Source organism: Periplaneta americana, chromosome 5 (genome assembly GCF_040183065.1).
Source record: "Periplaneta americana isolate PAMFEO1 chromosome 5, P.americana_PAMFEO1_priV1, whole genome shotgun sequence".
NCBI classification, from domain to species: Eukaryota; Metazoa; Arthropoda; class Insecta; order Blattodea; family Blattidae; genus Periplaneta; species Periplaneta americana.
Genome location: NC_091121.1, coordinates 135,427,343 through 135,452,081, shown reverse-complemented (window position 1 = coordinate 135,452,081; position 24,739 = coordinate 135,427,343). Strand labels below are relative to the sequence as shown.

The 24,739-nt window shown below is 35.4% G+C and overlaps 1 protein-coding gene across 1 annotated transcript in view; it reads right to left on the bottom strand.

Annotated features, from left to right (window-relative positions):
* LOC138700203 (limbic system-associated membrane protein-like) overlaps positions 1-24,739 on the bottom strand; it is a 1,314,643-nt gene that overhangs the window by 1,289,197 nt on the left and 707 nt on the right. The window lies entirely within an intron of this gene.

The window sequence follows — 24,739 nt, the reverse complement described above, 5'->3', positions numbered from 1 at the left end:
TCAACTAAAATATGTTTTTATATTGACTTAATCTGTTTACTATGCATTGTATATTTTTGTTTAGCATAACTAATTAATTGTATGTGCTGTAAATTGAATAGTATACTGTATAGACCAACTGATGAATTGTTTATAAATTTAATTAATCTACTTCATATGAACTGTAAAATTTTGTATAGCTTAACGAAAATAAGTTTGTAAATTGAACTAATTTGATTGTATATGTTTGTATAGTTTGGCTGATGAATTGTATATGCTTTTAAAATGATTACTTTGTGTTTGTAATTTGAAGTAGTTTGTATGATATTTATTACCAATTTCTGTATATCACAACTGGTTGAATTGTTTATGCCTTAAATTTGATTAACTTGTTTTGTATTATACATATAGCTCAACTGATGAATGATCGTTTGTGTTTGTAAATTTAATAATCTGATTGGCTATGTATTGTATACTTTTAGTAGAGCCATCGATGTAGCTCAGTCGGCAGACTCGCTGGGCTGCTCATCCGGAGCTGCGTTCGGGCTTGGGTTGGATCCGCTTTGGTCTCATTGAATGGTTTCTTCCGAGGTTTTCCCCAGCCGTGGGACTGAAACCGGATGGTCTATGGCGAGTCTATGGCGAGTCCTTGGCATCAACCCCTTTGATTTGATAACTCCCCTTTGATTTGATTACCTGGTTGGGTTTTTCCGACGTTTCCCCAACCAAAAGGCAAATGCCGGGTAATATTTTGGCGAATCCTCGGACCTCACCTCATCTCACTACATCTCGCCAAAATATTGTAAAACATTGCACAAATTTGTAAAAATTGTAGAAAATTACTAAATTGTAAAACTATAAAAAATTGTAAAAATTGTAATTGTAATATTGTAAAATATTGCTTTGTTCTACATCTTAAAGCTTCATTGCTTATGTAAGATCTATGGAATAAAATAAATGAATGAGTGAATGAATAAATTTACGAATAAGAGATTGTGTGCATTATAAGAGGAAACATTATTAAAGGTAAATCAAGTCGAGACCACTATCACTACAATTACCACCAACATATACCTTAAAATGTTGTTTTTTTTTCCCCCGTTCCATCCCCATATACAGTAAGTATGTGACAATTTTATTCCAATGTCAATCATTCACAAGTAGGGTCACCATAATTTTATCACCCAGTGGTATGAAATCAATCGTTACTTCTATTGCACATGTTTAGTTTGGAACACATGAACAATACGAGTATTATGTAAGTAACAAGTAATTTTATAATAAAACAATATTATTTAATAAACAAATAATTAGTTGTACTATATATATGGTTGGTAATATCGTGATGAGTAATACTATGATAGATCTTTTTGAGAATATATTACAATTTTACTGACCGAGAGGAAGATCGTTTTGCGTCAATGTATTAAGGGAATGTTCGTGGACAAGTTGCTGCACATAACCGGTTCTTCTCTCGCTCAATAAAATTGTAATAAATTCTAAAAAAGAACTATCACGATATTACTCGTGTACAGTATTACCAACTTTTATCTTATATATATATATATATATATATATATATATATATATATATATTATATCCTATAAATTTTCATTCTATTGTTCATTTCCAAGTCCTTTATACCTACCTACCTTGTCTACAGCCACAGTTACTATTCATCATAACACAATCTCTGCCCACGCATGCAAAACAGCAGCATAGTAGCCATACTAACACATAACGTATTCATTGTCATTTACAATTTCCCTATTGCGCTTGTGGAATGCCTTACCCAGTGATATCAGACAGCGGCGGAATTTAACAGTATTCAAAAAGAAACTTAGTAATAGTTTTCTTACTGAGTGGAGTACACTGCACTAAACTGTATTTTATTATAGGCCAAAATAACTTTAATAGAAGTATTTCCAAATTGCTACTTTTTCTCTCTCTTGAGATATATATATATATATATATATATATATATATATATATATATTAGGAACTTGATATTATTGTAATGAAAATTCAACGCAAATGGAAGAAGATATAGGATATTATAGCCAGTAATGCAATTGGAATATTCGTGGTATATTTGGAAAAGAAGGAACAATTAGCTTCTATATTTCAAAACAAAAACATCGCCATAGCTGCCACTTCAAAGAGTAAGAAAAGACACGAAAGAAACTAAAAATTATACATACATTTATAGTCGTGTGAGAAAATGTACATGGAGAACCAGTATTAACTTATGCTGTGGATTCACAATTCATTAAGGAAAAACGTTCTTCACTATACAATTGGAACGAGAGAATTTTGGAAGTTCGCTTAAATATCAACTGAGGCAACTACCCAGTGACATCAGAGACGGTCGGAATTTAACAGTGTTCAAAAACAAACTCATTAAGCATTTTCTTACTGCGTAGAGTGCCATGCAGTAAACTGAGTATACTGACTCATTGCAAATGTTTCGAAATTTGTACTGTTTTGTTCCCTTTTACATTTGCTTAATCAGCTACTTCTAGATATTTAATCATTTTTATTAGTCAGTAATAATCACAAATAGGCTATATTAGGTAAACAATATACTGTATTAGTACCTTTTGAACCCATTGCGATCTTATCTTCCTACTAATATATGTATGTATGTATATATATATATATATATATATATATATATATATATATAGGATGTTTCCGAGGTAGTGTTACAAACTCTCAGGGATGATGGCGAAGGCCACATGTATCAATTTGAAATAAGGAACCATAGTCCGGAAATGACTGAGTCGAAAGTTATAAGCAAAAATAGTTGTGTGGGAATGGAATTGTAATTGGGCACCACGTGTCCTTCTTCCCTTAACTTTTGGAACAGTCGTGGAAAAATGATATGGGCCGGATGTCTCCTACGTGGGTACTTGCCCCAATACACTCTGTGAGTTTGTCTACTGTTCCCATTGGCTCATCCGTATTCGAAAATTAGATCTGCTTATTCCGCTCTCGTGTATTCCTCCACTTCACTAGGACTGATCGACTGGACACTGCAACTTGTACACATACACTGCTGTCTACAGACGTACATATCAGGACCGACCATGTACGTTACTCATTACGCTATCTGCATTGCATTAGTGTAGTTTCCTGTCCCCATCCCTCAGACAGCGCATTGAATGGAATACTGTAAGTAGACAACGTAAACGTCAGATGAATACAGTGTGTGTAAGATGTACAGATAAATACACACAAATAAGGCGTACAGAGGAATACAATTATTTCATTTCCACACAACTATTTTTGCTTATAACTTTCGACTCGGTCATTTCCGGACCAGGGTTCTTTATCTCAAATTGATACATGTGCCATTCGCCATCATCCCTAAAAATATGTAACACCACCTCGGAAACGTCCTGTATATATAATTATTTCCTTCATTCTCTTTGCATTTGTGTTTTTTGTATTTGTATCTACACTTTTACTGCCATTTCTTATTTCATTCTTCTCTCTATACAGTATTTATTTCTTCTATCGTAGATGTCTATTTGTATTCTGGTGGAGTGGTAGAGAAGGCCTGATGGCATCGGAACTAGAATCCGGTGTGGTATACTGGATAAAGCGTCAGCATGTAGAGTTGAAAACCCGAGTTCGAGTCCTGGTGCCGAAGAGAATTTTCCTCTGTTCTAGCCATCCTTCATAATATTCTCAATACTACCATTCCCATGTAGGATTCTCTTGATCGTGCCTAGTTGGAAGGTTAGGTCGCGCGTCATACCAAGCTTGTGTACAAGTCTCAGTGTATCGAAATGGAATTTCTAGCAAACTAAAACTTGTTTGAACCAGGTTTTCGAGGGGTATACTGGCAGCATTACACCAATTTTATATCGTCGTCATCATCGTCATCATCAATATCAAACACAAAAAGAGATAATCGTGTGACGTAGACCCATCTCCCATGGTGCGTTAGGGACAACACCGAATGTGAACAAACTTCTATTCCCAAATAAGTGTGCTATAGTTACTAATAAGTGTTGGTCAAATTTGGTATTTAAAACATGTTATATAAATACTGAGATTTCTAAACTTCAAAACTTAAAACTTTAAAATTATTTACCATTAAAACACAAGGTGAGCCAATGAAACGGGCGGTTTTCAGATTCGTGACTTTTCGGCTGCTATCGGGTATTTTATTTGCTACATGCAACAATCTATTCTTCATTCGATAGCATATACTTATAATGGATCGTTGGACGGGGGAACGATGTGCTTTTGCTATTAAGGCATATTACAAAAATAATGATAGTTTCATTGCTCCACAATGGCTATTTCAACGTCATTACAATATCCATTGTAATGATCCGATACCATCAGCTCATGTAATAAAAATCTGGATTCAGAATTCTGGAGTAACTGGTTCTGCGTTAAAGAAGTCTCCAAGTAAGTAAAGATCTATACGTACTCCGGAAAACATCAACGCCGTAAGAGTTGCTGTGATCCGTAGTCCGTCGTCATGCAATTTCACTTGGCTTGTCAAACACCAGTATACGAAGAATTCTTCATAAGGTCTTACACATGCATCCATACAAAATTCAAGTAGTGCAGACATTAAAAGATGCTGATGAAGTAAAGCGCATGACTTTTTTCCAACAATTCTTGTATATAAATGTTAACGAAGACATTGTCCACAATATTCTGATGAGTAATGAAGCTCATTTTCATCTTTCTGGATACGTCAAAAAACAAAACTTTCGATACTGGTCACCAACTAACCCTTATGAAATGCATGATGAACCATTATGTAGTGTCAAAGTCACAGTTTGGTGTGCAATAGCGTCACTTGGAATCATCGGTCCTTATTTCTTTGAGGACGATAATAGGACATCTCTTACTGTAACATCACAGTGATATGTCCGAATGATTAAAGAATTTTTGTCTTCACAAATTGCCAATAATACTCTCAGCTATAGAGACACGGGACACGTGGTTTCAACAGGATGGTGCGACCAGTAACACGGCTAGACTTAGACTTGAATGTGTTCAACGAAATGGGTCCCACCTGCGGGATGTAGTGTTCAGAAAATAAGAATTTAATGAGGTACAGGTAAATGCTATTGTGTATACTTTAAATGTAAAGTGAAAGTTTCGTTTAGTGAAGTAATTATTAAAGTTTTAAAATCGCCAGTTTCATTGGCTCACCTTATATAATTAAAGTAATAAAAAATCAATCTTCAGTTTCAAAACAGCATATGATATTATATATCTTACGCATATGACCGAAACTTTTTGGTTCCACGACATAAGAGGTTATTCGCACACTAAAAGAACAGAAAAGAATATGTTTGCGGTGATATTGTCACTTCTATGGAAGAAAATGTTTCCTTCTTCATAAAAATGAGATATAGGAAGAACAATTATCAATAAACATATGCACTTAATATATAAATACAAAAATTTACATTCAAAATATTCCCCAAAATAATTATAGGTTATTTGCGCAATAAAGTACAGGGTTTCCACCATGAACCTGACACATTTGAAATTGCTGTATAATTCATACTGCTTGGGGTAAAAAGAAAAGAATGCATGCAATATCAAGAGTAACTCACTAAGTTTTATTAAAAAATCAGTACACCTCAACATGAGATCCTCTCGTTGCACGAAGAACATCTAGCCTGAATTCAATTTTCTGCCAGGTCTTCTGAAGCATCTCGGGCGTAACGGAATTGACGGCATTCTCTTATGCGGCCGCGTAGCTGTTGAAGATCACGAATTTTGTGGCCTGTATACACTTTGTTCTTGACATATCCCCACAAGAAAAAGTCTAGAGGGGTAATATCCGGTGATCGAGGTGGCCATCTTGTCGGTCCATCACGCTCAATCCAGCGACCGGGAAATTGTGTGTCGAGAAAATCTCGAACGATCAGGGGGCCGCCGTCCTGTTGAAAGATGACGTTCGGCTGCAAATGCATTAACTGAGGCACAACAAATTGATCCAACATGTCGAGGTAGGTATTGCGCGTAACTGTTTGTTCTGCAAAGAAAAAGGGGCCGATGATCAAATTGTGCATCAATCCGCACCACACATTTAATTTTTGGCTGTCACGAATGTGTTCCACAATGCAGCGAGGGTTTTCTAACCTCCAAATACGCTCATTATGTGTGTTGCCCGATAAATGAAAAGTGGCCTCATCAGAAAAAGCAATGCGAGTTAAAAATGCTGGGTCTTCATCAATGTGCTGTAACATGTCGATAGCAAATGCCTGCCTCTTATTACCGTCATCTGGTTTCAGTTCATGAACCAACTGCAATTTGTATGCATGAAACCCAAGAGAGCGATGCAGTATCTTATGTACCGTGGACTTCGCCATCTGCAGTTCTCGTCCCGCTTGTCGAACTGACTTGCGTGGACTTCGTTCATACGCCTGTCTCACTGCTGCTACACGCTCCTCTGATACGCGCACATTACCGCCACCATGCAATTTCACCACAATTCCCGTTGCCAAAAATTGCTGTTTCCATGTCTTAATGGTGTTTCGTGATGGTGGGTCCTTCTGGAACACGCGCCGAAAGTTGCGTTGCACTTGAATAACCGAATTTCTTTCAGCATACCACCAGATCGCGTTTTCTTGCTCTTGCGCTGTCGCCATTTTGACTTGAGCTGCCGCAGCGCCACGTACAATCTCTCGCGCGGGTTTTTAAAAATAGCCAACGAAATTTCCACAGTTTCTCTACATATTGCAATGCATGTTACCAACTTATTTCCATTCATTGATTTTTGGCAGCCAAATGAAATGTGTCAGGTTCATAGTGGACACACTGTATAATAATAATAATAATAATAATAATAATAATAATAATAATAATAATAATAATAAACTAACAGGCCTAATGCGGTGTCGTTCTCGTAAAATTAAAATCATTCGTAAATTATTTTCCGGGCAGAAATTTCAATAACAACTCCGCGAACTTGAGAAATTCTAACAGCCGTTGCACAGTGTGCAAAAACGCAGATCTAGTTGGACAAAACTTAATAACTTCTCTGCATTCTAACTGATTGTTATGAAACTTTGTACAGACCTTACATGTAGCACATATTTTTTGTGTACAAACTATGATTACGTTGGTGTAAGAGGAACTACCCCTATATAGAGATGGTTTTAGGCAAAATTAATAATTTCTCTCCTATCTAAGGTATTTTTATGGAACATTGTTCGGAAGTTACATGTATCATATATTTTTTGTGTACAAACTATATTTACGGTTCTGTAAGAGGAATTGCCCCTTTATAGGGAGTGAATTTACACAAAATTAACTTCTATCCTACGTAACAGAATTTTATTGTACATGAGTTACAGGTAGCATAATTTTTGTTTGCGTTCAAACTCTGACTACATAGGTAGGCCTATGCTATCTGTAAATGTAATTGTTGTACAAAGTTTCATAAAAATATATTACATAGGAGAGAAGTTATTAATTTTGTCTAAATTCACCACTAGAAAGGGCAGTTCCTCTTACAGAAACTTCTGTAACTTCTGCATGAAGTTACATATAAATCTGTTAGATAGGAGAGAACTTATTAATTTTGTTTAAATGCATCCCCTATAGATATGGGTACTTCCTCTTATAGAACCGTAAATATAGACTGTAAATATAGTTTGTACAAAAAATATATTGTACCTGTAACTTCCGTACAATGTATCATACAAATCTATTAGATAGGAGAGAAGTTATTAATTCTGTATAAATGCACCCGGTATAAAGAGCTAGTTTTTCCTGAGCAAATGTGATCAGAGTTTGTACACAAAAAAATATGTGCCGCCTGTAAGGCCTGTACAAAATTTCATAACAATCCGTTAGAATGCAGAGAAGTTATTAATTTTGTCCTGCTACTACAGTAGATTTGCGTTTTGATCCACGGTGCATTTGTTAAGGTTGGATAAAAATGTGTCCAATGTGTTTTTAACTAATGTTCGATGTCATGTGAACAATTTATTTGCACAGTGATTAAAAACTTCCTTATTGCACGAATCTTTTCTGCTGTTAAGCCAAATATGGAACAGTTTCCCCCGCATTACAGTGTGCCCCACCACTGGAAACAAATTAATTACTGTTAAATGCGCAAGAACGTGCAAACTTTAAAATAAGGATTCAACACTGTAAATGATGCTGCATTAAATAGTAAAAGAATTATTGTAACCGGACGTGACCGAATAGACTAAAACTCGCATTACATTTGGAGAACTTATTTTTTTTTTCAATTGTAATATTTAAACTGTACTGAGAGAAGAAATATACTTCACAAACTTGAAATTGGAGCTACATTAGTAAGAACGTACCTATCTGAAGAGATTCCATGTCCCACAACAAAATAAATCACTAACAATTGATTATTTTTCACTCACATAGTAAGCCTCTCTATCCACGACTGAACCGGAGCGAGAAGTGTTAGAAAGAACTCATTATTTATACCAGCGTTCATCAGTACAATACACCCTCGAACTAGCGTTCTCTTACCTGCGGATAAGACATTGCACTATCGTACACCCGTGGCTGCTGGCGGGTATGTTCTCTCTCTCTCTCTCCCTTCTGCACGACTGTGCATATTCCGAGACACTCCTTACCCTTTACCCATTTTAGAGCATGCTGACGACTACTGGTTTATACCATTGTTTAAGCCACAGTCGCATTTGTCGCATATTGCTACTCTACTTCTAAAAATGCAACAGACTTTGAATATAAATGTGCACAAATGCGACAACCACATTGGACTTCAGAAACGAAGATCGTAATGGAGAATATGAAATCAGACACGTGTTTGAACTAACCTGAATTTAAATTATAGGCCTATTCTAATGGCGTGGGCATGTTAAAAAGTATTGAGCAATAGATGTTCAGGAATTGATTTCAAAGAGTTGGTGCAATTCAGGCAAATCAAGTGAACAATTTCTTCTAATTTGTTTATAGTCTATAATTAAATCGCATAGCCTATTGTAAATTGTGAGCGAGGATTTAGTTGCATGATTCTTTTAAAAACTGGAATTAAAAACCAACTTTCAGTAAAAAGAATTAACACTCTGCTAACAACAAATCTTGAAGAGACTACTAGTAAAAGAATTTCAATGTTTTGAATCCCATGAAACAAAGAATTTTAATGTGATGTAAATTCAGCAGTAATTGATTCAAAACATATATACCTACATAAGTATATCTGGAGTGTGATAAGATGGATCCAAAGTAATAAAACTCTAAGAAACAAATTACATAACTATTTGTTTCTACATACTTTATTAATTTTATCTTTCCGCACTATAATATTGCACAAGCATTTCGCAATTTGCACAAATATAATTTTTCATTTGTGCATTTTTGCGACAACTTAAACTTTCTAGCTTAAACCCTAGTTTATACCCTCCTAAAATAGCTTGCTGCTGATAAAACACCAAAAGCTATCCCTCACAACATTCTCCAAATGTTAAAGAAGATGAATTCATATTCCTCTGTGTCTAAATAAACAAGTCGAAATTTGATTTTTGTGTACCTAGATTGGGAAAACTGCACTCTGTGCGTTCGGGCAAACCGTTGCGAACCGTCGGAATGATACACTAATTGCAGTGTCTCATTAGTTTATTTTGCAAATGCAGCATTTGTCTGGGATCTCGCTTCGTCCACTTTGCACAAGTATCCCTGCACAAAGAAGGCTAATGACCTACGACAATTTTAATCAATACATTTCCTTCTGTTACAGTTATAAGAAGAGCAGAATAAACCTATGCGACATTATAATCCAGTCACTCATTCAAAAGTACTTACTGGTACCAGGAGATCGAAATGGATTAATGGCGGCACAGACTTAGAATATTTCCCTCTATTAATTCTTTCAAGGAAAAGGAGCTACTTGCATGATGATAATGAACGACTTTACTTCGTAGAATTTCTTCTGTCTGAAAATGTTTCGCCCATGGTAATCATTAGAACCCGAGAGTTATTTGGATCAGGCCGTAATATTACCGTTGTACTCCGGAAGAAGTCAATTTTTGTAATACCGCTAGATTTAGATGTAGAATTTCGTGTACATAAATCTAAGTAATGTACTTTGTACCGCTTTTGTACTACGCATTGAGATATTCTGTCTGCAGAAGATAGAAGCTGAAAGAGGCACAGGAGCGGTGTTGTAATTTCGTTTGCGTCACTCATTCAGTCTTTCTCTTAACGTGTTTTAAGCAGAGTACAGTAGTTTGCATCATCTTGCCGTCGAATGCTACAGCGTCGTTTATGAATCGTGTGTCGGAATATCTACTATGCGTAGACCTGTAGAATTTCGATCACCGATAAAGAAATCATCATAAGACATGATATTACTCTGAATCATTTTATATATACTGTATAATGTATTTCCTTTTTCGAATTGTTATATTAAACATACTGTATCTCAATTATGAATCGTGTCAAAATACCTACTATACGTAGACCTGTAGAATTTCGATCACCAATAAGGAAGTTATTATACGACATGTTATTCTTGTGAATCATTTTATATACTGGAAGTTCAGTTCAAAGTGTGTCATGGCTCGCTGTATGTCGTCATGTGGCTAGCCGATGAGCCTAGAGAATTCAATCTTCCTATATCTCCGCAAAGGCGTATAACCTATATGCAAGAGAAGTTGCCTACCAAGTACGGCGTTCATTCTGAAGAGTACTTACCGATACGTACGGTAACGCCTGCAGTGGCAGGAATGTGAACTGTTTGAAAACACGTACTGAGGTGAGTTTTTTTCTTACTGTCGGGATATGGGGAGAGGGTTAAGACAATTACTTAGGTGCAGTATTTGTTGACATTAACTTTGACGGTCAACATGGACACGGAGCATTTGATTTGTATTGTGGAATGTTTCCGTACGCAACCGATGATAACAAATACCCTGGGTACGACTTGCCCGCGCAAAACACAGTTCGAAAGAGGTTATGGTAGCACACAGACCGTACAGACCGCCATCTGTTGCTACGACGTTCAAGTTATACCGTACACGTTCTTAAGTTCAGATTGAATGCCTTGATTAATAGGCACCTTCTCTGACATAAAAGCTGAAACTCGCTTCAAATCGCTGACTCACCAACAGTGACGTCATGACACACTTTGAAATGAACACCCAGTACTGTATAATGCATTTTCTTTTTCGATTTTTTATATTAAATATATCTCATTTATGAATCGTGTGTCAAAATACCTACTACGCGCAGACCTGTAGAATTTTGATCACTGATAAGGAAGTCATCATACGACATGATATTCTTGTGAATCATTTTATGTAATGTATAATGTATTTTCTTTATCGATTTGCTATATTAAACATATCTCATTTTCGAATCGTGTGTCACAATATGTACTGTACGTAGACCTATAGAATTTCCATTACCGATAAGGAAATCATCATACGACATGATATTTTCTTGTGAATCCTTTTATATACTGTAAAATATATTCCCCTTTTCGATTTGTTACATTAAAAATAACTCATTTATGTATCGTGCGTCAAAATACCTACTATCCGTAGACATGTAGAATGTTGGTCACCGATAAGACAGTCAACATACGACATGATATTCTTGTGAATCCTTTTTTATAATGTAAAAGTATTTCCTTTTCGACTTGTTATATTAAACATACCTCATTTATCAATCGTGTGTAGAAATACCTACTGTGCGTAGACCTGTAGAACTTCGATCACCGATAAAGAAGTCATCATACGACATGATATTCTTGTGAATCCTTTTATATAATGTAAAAGTATTTCCCTTTTCGACTTGTTATATTAAACATACCTCATTTATCAATCGTGTGTAGAAATACCTACTATGCGTAGACCTGTAGAACTTCGATCACCGATAAAGAAGTCATCACACGACATGATATTCTTGTGAATCCTTTTATATAATGTAAAAGTATTTCCCTTTTCGACTTGTTATATTAAACATACCTCATTTATCAATCGTGTGTAGAAATACATACTATGCGTAGACCTGTAGAACTTCGATCACCGATAAAGAAGTCATCATACGACATGATATTCTTGTGAATCCTTTTATATAATGTAAAAGTATTTCCCTTTTCGACTTGTTATATTAAACATACCTCATTTATCAATCGTGTGTAGAAATACCTACTATGCGTAGACCTGTAGAACTTCGATCACCGATAAAGAAGTCATCATACGACATGATATTCTTGTGAATCATAATGTGTGTATAATGTACTTCCTTTTTCGATTTGTTATATTAAACATATCTCATTAATTTCAGAATTTTTCATAATTATAATGGCAAATAATTGATATTACTATAAGTATTCAATTTTAATTATATCACAAAATAATACAGTGCAGTGGCGAGCAGTAACGTTTTTCAGAGGGGACCAGCAGTAATAGAACTGCCATGACACTATTTAATAATAAACAGAAAAAATATAAAAAATATGTTAAGTAATACGCATTACAACGAAAATAAGACTTACTAGTTACCACCTCATGTGTACATCAACGGAGTCCTCCTCTCTCTCTTCCGGGCAAATTTTTCTACGACGTCATCGTAAAAATGTCTTTGACTTTGAATTTTGTTCAATAGGAGTCTTTTCAATCGATAATAGTGAAAGTCGCGAAAGCCTGTCTTCGCACTTAGTGTTCCTACGTAACTCTATACGCGTTTTAAACAGGAAAAAGTACGTTCCACTGTGGAGATGCTCACTGGAATTGTAGCTATTAGGCAGCATAATTTATAAACTTCTGAAAATGCCTCTTCTTCTAACTCGGCGTCTTTCAAAAACTTTGCTGTCTCAGTCACTGTCCTGCCTGAAAAGTCTGACAACCTATAAACAGCCTCTAACTCACTTAAACAACAGGATTAAAACAATAAAACTTCCAAACGAAGTTCCGATGCCTAACAAACGATCAAAAATACAACATTGTGACTAGAATAACTCTTCTCGGGTTCTCAGCCAGGTGAGTTGGAGATTAGCTTCCAAGCTTTCGACGGACTTCGTCCCTGAAGAAGATGGCAGAGCTAGCCGTCGAAAGCTTGGAAGCTAATCTCCAACTCACCTGGCTGAGAACCCGAGAAGAGTTATTCTACATCAAACGCCGGGAAAGCCTCAAGTCATACAACATTGTGACTGTTGGCAGTCGTGACTGGTACCACTGCGGGATGGGGACGATTCGGACGATGCAGTTGGTAAGAGATGCAATGGACTTGCATTTCGAAACGAGACCCTTTCCATGCTTACTACACAGCGTAAAACACACAATATTGTTTTAATCCATGTTACACTTCACAGGCACGCATTCAATACTTAACTGATAATGCACAAAAACAATAAACGTACTAATATATTCTTTCTAACAAGAATGAAGACACGGAAATTGTTTACCATGGATCTCCCAACTGTATTCACTATTCACGTAGGCAAGGGAGCAGCTTTAAATCTGCTAGTCCAGTCCGAGCTAACTGGTTCGCGTGGGCTGGACGAGTCCAATTCTACAGACGTTGAGCGCGGAGGGGAGGAAACAGATTGAAGTTCTAAATATTGTCATGTCTTGAAACTTTTTAAATTCAAACATGAAATGTAAGCCTAATAAATTTTATAAGCTGATGATACTTAGAGGACTAGGTTATTCCTACTATTTAATTGACAGCACGCCTCTGATATAGTGATAGGTCTACAATTTAGAGAATTTGTAGTGGAGTCGAAATCACCTAAATCCACTATAGCCAAAGGCTTATGCTTCCGTGTTTGCAGAATTGTGGCTGTTATTGGTGATTTCGGAAGGAGTATTGTTCATATATGCTAAGTGAAATTCTCCCTTATATCTTGTAATGGGGTTTTATTGGCATAATTATATTTCTTTCAACTTCAATAAGCACAGTATACTGTAATCAAATCCCGAAAAGACAAAGTATATGATTATGTCTCGTGACCAGAATATTGTACGGATTGGAAATATAAAAATTGGAGATTTATCCTTCGAAGAGGTGGAAAAATTCAAATATCTTGGAGCAACAGTAACAAATATAAATGACACTCGGGAGGAAATTAAACGCAGAATAAATATGGGAAATGCGTGTTATTATTCGGTTGAGAAGCTATTATCATCCAGTCTGCTGTCCAAAAATCTGAAAGTTAGAATTTATAAAACAGTTATATTACCGGTTCATCTGTATGGTTGTGAAACTTGGACTCTCACTCTGAGAGAGGAACATAGGTTAAGTGTGTTTGAGAATAAGGTGCTAAGGAAAATATTTGGGGCTAAGCGGGATGAAATTACAGGAGAATGGAGAAAGTTACACAACACAGAACTGCACGCATTGTATTCTTCACCTGACATAATTAGGAACATTAAATCCAGACGTTTGAGATGGGCAGGGCATGTAGCACGTATGGGCGAATCCAGAAATGCATATAGAGTGTTAGTTGGGAGACCGGAGGGAAAAAGACCTTTAGGGAGATGTAGATGGGAGGATAATATTAAAATGGATTTGAGGGAGGTGGGGTATGATGATAGAGACTGGATTAATCTTGCACAGGATAGGGACCGATGGCCTGCTTATGTGAGGGCGGCAATGAACCTTCGGGTTCCTTAAAAGCCATTTGTAAGTAAGTAAGTATACTGTAATCTCGACTTACAACGTCAGATTTCATTTCACAGAATAAACAGTAAATAAAGTAATTTATATCAGGGAGTTATTCTTTGAGCTATTTCAAACAAAAGAGTGAAATACAATTTTGCTCGTTTTTGCTTCCTTTTCTAGGTCAAAATTGTTTTATATGAAACACTTCATACCGTGTTTTTGGGAAGTCACTGATTTAATTCCCAATATGATCAGTCAATTTAAGAGAGCACTGCACTCGTATTATGATAGTAAGTTAAATGATACACAGCATTCTAGTTTTGTTTTTAACTGTGCAGAAATTTAATTGATCACCTCTTCCTTCACCGTAACAACATCAATACTAAAGAAATCTTTCCCTGAAATTCAACAGCCCTCATATAATATCTTATTTCAGATCTTCAACAATTTTAGGGACACTATTTACACTCAATGTTATGGATGTTAATGAGATAAATTGGAAGAATATTGTTAACAAAATCAGATACGGACTCCAAACACACCTTAGTCGGAGTTTGAATGTTATTGAAAAAGTTTGGCATATAAACACGTTTATTTTATCCAAAATATGGTATCTTGCACAAGTTCCTCCGATACCCAAACTTACAGCTCAACTAATTGAAAAGATTTTAGTGTTCCATTTATGGAAAGGTTTCGTATTTCGTATCGTCCGTTCTCAAAGCAAGTAGGTTTACACTTGATTAATGTAAACTCTGAAGGTGTTGCTCTATTTATAAACGATATATTATGCGCTGACCACTGTATAGAAACTTTAGTGTTCATATCTAACTATCCTTTTCCGTTGTATGTATCCAGTATGACTAGGTCTTTGAAAAAACTCACCACTACAGCCAACAAATTTTTGAAAGACACTAATATTGCGCCAAAACAAATAACAACCAAACTGATCTACAGCTATTTACAAGACCAAGTGAGATTATTACCGAATGTAAAATGTAAATTTCCTAATAAGAACTGAAAGAAGATTTGGTCATATTTTAAAACACCCATATACCATAAATTGGAAATGGGAAACATATACTCTAATTAATAGGATAATTATGACGGAAGAAAGAAAATACATGTATAACATTTTTCCAACTCCACAGTGCAAGACATAAGGGAATATTGATACAATTAGCCACAGACTGAAAAGATGTTCAGATATTACAAGAAGTATTTGGTTATGGGTTCAACAACTAAATAATGTGCAACGAAACAGAATACGAACCTGCGGATTGTTTTTGACATGAACTTACCACAGACTCCTCATTATTTTAGTGTATTATGGCTTTCCATGGGTTTTACATATTATATGCTGCAAATCAAAACAAAAACTTTACCAGACTTTATTAACGAACTTAAAAGGATGTATCTACAAACTGGTGTACATGTTAGGAAAAAAACTTCAAATTTTAGACTTGATTTTGAAAGAATAGTTGTTACTCCTTTGAATATGTGATTGTATGTTCTTTGTGACGTGTTAATTCTTAGTGCACCTGTAAAGTTCTGAAACTAACGAGTCTTACGGTAGGCATCATTAAGCCCGAGATTAAGATACAATTAAAATTTAAAGCTTTCCTAAATTAGCTTTTGTAGATTATTGTAAGGTTTACATTCATATTTTCCTTATTTCATTGTTGAAAATTATGTTTTAAAAACTTCAATCAATCAATCAATCAATGTAAGGGGAACATGGCGGTAAAGAGTTAATATCAGCAACTTTTGTTAAAAGCAGAGCATGAACTCTTGCAGTAATGTGTAAATTTTAAAAGGATTGTTTCTGTAAAATTCCAGATTATTTGCAATATATTATATAATAAATATAAATATATGATAAAAACAAACATATCAATTTCTACTTAAAAATATATAAGTTATAACGAGAAGAAACGTATAGGCCTAATTGACAAAATATAACAGGTGCAAGAAATTCAAGGTAATCAATGTCAACACATTAATTATATTCTTTGCAACACGATAAACACTTCAAATGTGACAAGATCATTTTACTTGACAAATATAAATATAATTATAAATATCGAAAGAGAAACTTGAAAATGAGCTTGTGAATGCTTAATGGAACTGTTTTGTTAGGTTCCTTTAAATATTGTTTTTTTAATAGAATTTATAATTAATGCGTAATATTTACTATGTGAGTTAGCATAAACCGTAGAGCTACGTCATTATAACCTAACAATGTTTATAATTACTCGTTTTATAAGTTCATTATGTGGGAAAGTTGTAAGAGTATAAAAGTACAACTACGTCCCAAAATTCTGTCATAATTAACAGCATTTGTTTTCCTTTGAAACGAAAAATCAATCATACGCTCTACAAGCAAAATTACCTCCGACAATGGAAGTAAATTTTAATATAATTCGTATTAGCAAATACCCTCTCCCTCGAGTGATCTGCCGGTATAGGCCTATATATTTTTTATTTCCGCTACTGTGTACCTTGTATCTTCGATCCACATCAAACTCTTTCCTCCAGCTAAACTCAATACTGTGAATGACTGAACAAATAATGTGAACAATATTAAAGGATTTTGAATAATTCTCCCCTCCTCATTTTAGCCAACACAATCCTATTATGAAATTATCAGCACCGGATATTTATTCCAATTACTAAATTTTTTTTAAAAACTTTATTTATTTTAGTCTTTTCCCTTGGAAGTAATAGTAATTTTGAATTACATTTCTCATATTTTCTCCATTCTCATCTACGTAATCTTCATTTTACAAACCTCTATACATGAATTTCTCACAATGAATCTACGTAACCAAATGGATGTTTACCTTAGCTATCAGTGAAATAATGAATTCTCTTTCAAAGAATAAGATTCTTTTATGTTAAAACTTTTTGGACGTAGTTATTCACAGTAACAAATATAAATGACACTATTAAACGCAGAATAAATATGGGAAATGCGTGTTATTATTCGGTTGAGAAGCTTTTGTCATCTACTCTTCTGTCAAAAAATCTGAAAGTTAGAATTTATAAAACAGTTATATTACCGGTTGTTCTGTATGGTTGTGAAACTTGGACTCTCACTTTGAGAGAGGAACAGAGATTAAGGGTGTTTGAGAATAAGGTTCTTAGAAAATATTTGGAGCTAAGAGGGATGAAGTTACAGGAGAATGGAGAAAGTTACACAACGCAGAACTGCACACATTGTATTTTTCACCTCACATAATTAGGAACATAAAATCCACACGTTTGAGATGGGCAGGACATGTAGCACGTATAGGCGAATCCAGAAATGCATATAGAGTGTTAGTTGGGAGACCGGAGGAAAAAAGACCTTTAGGGAGGCCGAGACGTAGATGGGGAGATAATATTAAAATGGATTTGAGGGAGGTGGGATATGATGGCAGAGACTGGATTAATCTTGCTCAGGATAGGGACCAATGGCGGACTTATGTGAGGGCGGCAATGAACCTCCGGGTTCCTTAAAAGCCAGTAAGAAAGTAAGTAAGTTGTTCACCAAAAACAGTTGAGACGACCGAACATAATGCTTGAAATGTATAATGGATAATTCAGTGCAAAGTTCCTCCTTGCAAAATTATACAAGAATATTTTTTACAAGGCTTTAACATGATTTGCATATTGTTATTCATGATTAGCTTGGATAACTAAAATATGATAATATCATGTGAATATGCAAAGTAGAATTCAGATATCACGAAAGCATTAAAAAACTATTAATTCAAAAATCATCTTAAAATTGAGCTCCAGTAGAATCCATAAATATATGTTAAACTGTAATTTGGGACCATAGGCGTAGATTGGAGGTTAGCGAGCGGGATTCATGCTGCAACACTGGGAGTGATGTTTTTCCCAACTCTAATCCGAATCTCAGATAATTCTACGAAGAATTCCCGTCACCACCAATTCCACCGACTCGAACCGATCGCGAATCTCATAAAGAGGAATTGAATAATCGATTAATGGAGGACAGAACTATTACCCACAAGCAAGAATATCTGTTTTTCGTCCTTCCAACAGATGGAAACAAAATTCTTCGCCGCTCTCGTGATAGGCCGAAATAATTCTTTGGATGAAAGAGGCCCATTTTATTTCTTTTTAGATTTGTTACGAATTTAATTATTTTTACTGAGATTGAAATATGTTCAATTATTTTTTTATATTCGAACATCGCCTGTTAATAGTAGAAAAAATCATCATATAGGCCTGCCTCTATATGGTTTAGTCCATCCGCTCCGATCGGTTTCCATATCATATTTTTTTTTTTAACTGAAACAGTCGAACTCCGTTATCACGAAATGCCCCCGGAAGCTAGTAATGCTTCGAGATATAAAAAATTCGAGATAAGCTGTAGAAAATATTTAAAAATGTCCAATATATATTACTTTTACAGCGACACAATTTTAGTAAGGAACTCGTTTAGTTATAGTGAAATTCACAACAGTTTAAATTCCTTAAAAATCCTAGTTCTACGTACGTACTTACTTACTTACAAATGGCTTTTAAGGAACCCGAAGGTTCATTGCCGCCCTCACATCAGCCCGCCATCGGTCCCTATCCTGTGCAAGATTAATCCAGTTTCTATCATCATATACCACCTCCCTCAAATCCATTTTAATATTATCCTCCCATCTACGTCTCAGCCTCCCTAAAGGTCTTTTTCCCTCCGGTCTCCCAACTAACACTCTATATGCATTTCTGGATTCGCCCATACGTGCTACATGCCCTGACCATCTCAAACGTCTGGATTTTAAGTTCCTAATTATGTCAGGTGAAGAATACAATGCGTGCAGTTCTGCGTTGTGTAACTTTCTCCATTCTCCTGTAACTTCATCCCGCTTAGCCCCAAATATTTTCCTAAGCACCTTATTCTCAAACACCCTTAACCTATGTTCCTCTCTCAGAGTGAGAGTCCAAGTTTCACAACCATACAGAACAACCGGTAATATAACTGTTTTATAAATTCTAACTTTCAGATTTTTTGACAACAGACTGGATGATAAGAGCTTCTCAACCGAATAATAACACGCATTTCCCATATTTATTCTGCGTTTAATTTCCTCCCGAGTATCATTTATATTTGCTCCAAGATATTTGAATTTTTCTACCTCTTCGAAGGATGAATCTCCAATTTTTATATTTCCATTTCGTACAATATTCTGATCACGAGACATAATCTTTTCGGGATTTACTTCCAAACCGATCGCTTTACTTGCTTCAAGTAAAATTTCCCTGTTTTCCCTAATCGCGTGTGTATTTTCTCCTAACATATTTACGTCATCTGCATAGACAAGAAGTTGATGTAACCCGTTCAATTCTAAACCCTGCCTGTTATCCTGAACTTTCCTAATGGCATATTCTAGAACGAAGTTAAAAAGTAAAGGTGATAGTGCATCTCCCTGCTTTAGCCCGCAGTGAATTGGAAGAGCATTAGATAGAAAATGGCCTATACGGACTCTGCTGTATGTTTCACTGAGACACATTTTAATTAATGGAACTAGTTTCTTGGGAATACCAAATTCAATAAGAATATCATATAATACTTCCCTCTTAACCGAGTCATATGCCTCTTTGAAATCTATGAATAACTGATGTACTGTACCCTTATACTCCCATTTTTTCTCCATTATATGTCGAATATAAAAAATCTGATCAAAAATCGATCTATTACGCCGAAAACCGCACTGATGATCCCCAATAATTTCATCTACGTACGGAGTTAAACTTCTCAAAAGAATATTGGACAAAATTTTGTACGATGTCAACAAAAGTGATATTCCTCGAATGTTACCACAGTTGGTTTTGTCCCCCTTTTTAAAAATAGGTACAATTATGGACTCCTTCCATTGTTCTGGTACAATATCCTTTTCCCAAATAGCAAATACAAGTTTATAAATTTCGTTATATAATGCATTTCCACCCTCTTGTATTAATTCTGCTGGAATTTGATCGATACCTGGAGACTTATAATTTTTCAGATTTTCTATCGCAATTTCGACTTCTGAAAGCGTGGGTTCGGGTATAAATGGCTCAGCAGTTTGTATTTCAATTTCGTCCCGATCATTTCTATTTGGCCTATGTACATTTAGTAGTTGCGCAAAATAGTTTTTCCATCTGTTTAGGATTGATGGAGAGTCTGCAAGCAAGTCACCATTCTCATCCTTGATCACGTTTGCCCTTGGCTGATGTCCGTTCTTAAATTCCTTTATAACCTTATATAAATCTCGAATGTTTTTATTCTTACTATTTGTTTCTACCTCATTCAGGTTTTCCGTCACGTAACCTCTCTTTTTATTCCTAAGTGTACGACTTGCTTCCCGTCTTTCATTGAAATAATTATCTCTCTTCTCCTCAACTGGATCCTGTAAGAATTTCAATTTTGCCTGTTTCCTTCTTTCTACTACCATGCAACAATCTTCATCAAACCACGGTTTCTTTTTCTTAGTTTCATAATAACCTATGCTCTGCTCAGCTGCAATTTTGATACTATCTCTGATATTTTCCCACACGCTATTAACATCTAATTCTTTCTCAACTTCGTCGGAACTTTCTAAAGTGGCAAACCAATTCGAAATTTCGACCTGATAATTTTGCTTAGCTTCCTCGTCCTTTAATTTCAAAATATTGAATTTAGTAATATTAACTTGTTGCTCTACTCGCTTGGCTATTGATAATCTTTCTCTTAATTCTCTAATCACCAAATAATGGTCAGAATTACAGTCTGAACCCCTGAAAGTTCGAATATCTACTATACTAGTATGTCTCCGTTTATCTATCAAGATGTGATCAATTTGGTTATGTGTCAATCCAACTTCCTGATATTTCATACCATTTCGTAAAGAATATTGTACGAAGTTTCTCAAAAATGACAAATTATATTATAATAAAATATAAAGCTAACATATAAATAAATATAAATTATCCGTACCAATTGCTGTACAGATCGGCATATATATCTGACGACCGAAATAAATCTATCTCAACCTATCTCTGCATAATCTTCAGACTATAAATCCACCTCTAAGAATATATACACTCTTTCATAATTAAAGGTGCAAATGAGCGAGCAGAAGGCAATGAAACAATACAAAAAATTCTAATAAAAGCTCCGGAAACCGATATATATATCGGAAACGACTGGTACACGGTTTTTTATTTGGTTACTTAACCATGCTGTATCAACTACTGAATTTAACGTTGATGGAATTGATGATAGCGAAATGGTATTTGGCGAGATGAGATTGAGGATTCGCCATAGATTGCCTGGCATTCGCCTTTCGGTTGGAGAAAACATAGGAAAAAACCCAACCAGGTAATCAGCCCAAGCGGGAATCGAACCCACTCCCAAACGCAACTCTGGAACAGCAGCAAAATTGCTACCGCCTTGACAACGTCAGTGGCTCTATGGAGTTTTATTATGTCTCGTCAATAGTTGCTCTGCGGTAACATAACACCCGATAACAACTTGAGGAAGAGAGCATTATAACATGTACTCAAAATGGTCACTGTTCATGATAAGACAAATATCAGAACGTTTCCTCATTAAAAATTGTACACGTTCGGATATACCTGGAGTGTCTCCATTGCGTTGACAATTAATAACACAGTATTTACGAAATTTGTTAACATTAATAACAGAGGTGGAATACACAAAACATTACAAATATCCTCAAAATAAAAAATTCAGAGGTTTGAAGTCGGGGGACTTGGGAGGCCATATCTTTAGTAAGCCATGGGCGATACACCTGTTGTGGAAGCTTGTGCGTAAGAACTCTCAAATGTTCAAATGAAAGTGAGTCGTTGCTCTCTCGTACATGTACCACAGCAGCTGCCTTTCCCAATGAGATAGTTAGCTTATGTTGAAAAAATGGAGATACGCACATCCATTTAGTCTGTAAAGTAAGGATGTTGCAAATGCAGATGTATTCGGTTGGTGGACACAGTGATCACATCATATGTGGGAAATGATTGGTTTCCGGACCTTCGTTTATTATAACTTTTGCTATTCTTTTAATTGTTCTGTAGTCATTACTGCAGTTTGTACTTATAATTATGAAACATCCTGTATTATTCACTTCTATATGTCCATCCTAGAGCATCCAGTAAGCTTAACAGATCAATCACGATCGTAGTGCTGTAAGGATTTCCTTGTAGACGAACAAAGAGCTAGCAATATGGTGTGTGGATAAGCTTCAGGGCTTCTACCGCGTTGTCTTGGTGTTATTGGCTGACGTTTCGACCGCTGTGTTGTGGCCATCTTCAGAGCAGTTGTTGGAACAACACACGGTCGAAACGTCAGCCAATAACACCAAGACAACGCGGTAGAAGCCCTGAAGCTTATCCACACACCATTTACACCAGCCGCGGAAGCCTACGCGAACACTTAGCTAGCAATATGCTTAGAAAACTTACAAGTCAAATGTGTACGGTTCAAACAGGAACTTACTGAATATCTGATAACTATAATATTAAAATATTTATTACAACTAAAATTAATAACGTATTGTTCAAGACATGGCTCAGCACAGACATCTCTGGGCGGCACTGTGCAATCCAAGTGATCACGAGCTAGGTTTGAAAGTTCACACACTTATCTCGTCTGTTTGATGTGAATATGTCGTGAAAGTAGTCCCAGTACTGGAATGCTATCCCAGAAATTCGACCGACATATTTTCATTATCCTATAGCCATTACTGCTGTTTGTACCTACAATTATTAAACATCCTGTATAAGTCACTTCTATGTAGGGGAAGGTGTTGTACCTTGGGTCATTTTTACATTTAATTTCTATTTTTACCATATTATGATTATTAGGTTTTCCAAATTATAAAATAAGTTGAAACTACTCTTTGAGATATCATTGGTAATCTTTATTTACGAATTTAATTACTCTGATAATTTTTATATTCAATTAAATGTATACAAGTATAATGGACCAAGGTACAACATGAGGTTGTACCTTGGGTCACATTATAGATTTAGCCTACAAGAAAAGAAACAAGAATACAAATTGTGGATAAACATAAATATGAATGCAAAGTGTAGGCTACATATCTAAAAATCACGAAACTTCTGGAATATAATAGGAAACAAATTAAAGATACAATTCCTTTGCAACATGTTCATGCAATAATGCATTTTAAGCAGATAACAAACACAAAATCGATCTACTTAACATCATAACTACTGAAATCAACTGCGAATTGTAGTTGGGAAGTTTGTCTCTTAGATTAACCTTGTTGGTAGGGAGGTGGTAGCCTCATGACTAAGCCACATGTCGCCAGCTTTTTTCTCGATTTTCCAGTTCTCTGGAATAGCCAAATTATTTTCATATATCCATACTGATATGCAAGTTTCAGAACTTCATTTCTATTTAGACCGTAATGTAGCTTTGCTGCCTGTTTCAAATACTCTACTAATTCAATCTCTTGTGGCAAAGTAAAGAATTTCTTCACATCATTGTTAGCTCTGTACACAAACTCATTTTCATTAGAATCCTGCATATTTTTTAAGTGCCTAGACAACGTAGTTTTCGAAATATCAACATTTTTTGCAGCAGTTTGCACTTTAGTTCCATTTGTTAACACATCTTTATAGCCATGCGAAGTGCTTCTACATCTACTTTTTCCCGCTTTTTTTCCATTCTTGCTTCTTGGCATGGTTCTATAAAATAAAAGTATGACGATATAATATTTCCAACATATTGAGCAATAAACTATATTAAATTAACTAATAATTTATAATGATTTGTACACTTCTGCTCATCATCAGTTCAATGTTGATCCTTGGGTCGACCCAAGGTACAACGCTTCAAGTGGACCGAGGTACAACTACTGCTCATTGTGAACTGAACATCATGTTTCAAAAGTTAGGTTATATTCTAACAGTAACCTAATATACCATTCGAACAAGAAAGAAACAAAGAGCTTACCTTACTATTGGAAATGTCTTGAATTATAACACAGCCCCGTAAAAAAAATAAAGAACACACTACAAACAAAATACTTTCTGAGATCAAAAACAAATTTCTTCACAAAGAAAGCAAACCACTGTATCTGAAGATCACCAAAGCTTTGAGAGAGGACTCTTGTGTACAAATATGTAACTTGATTGTAATACTTCACT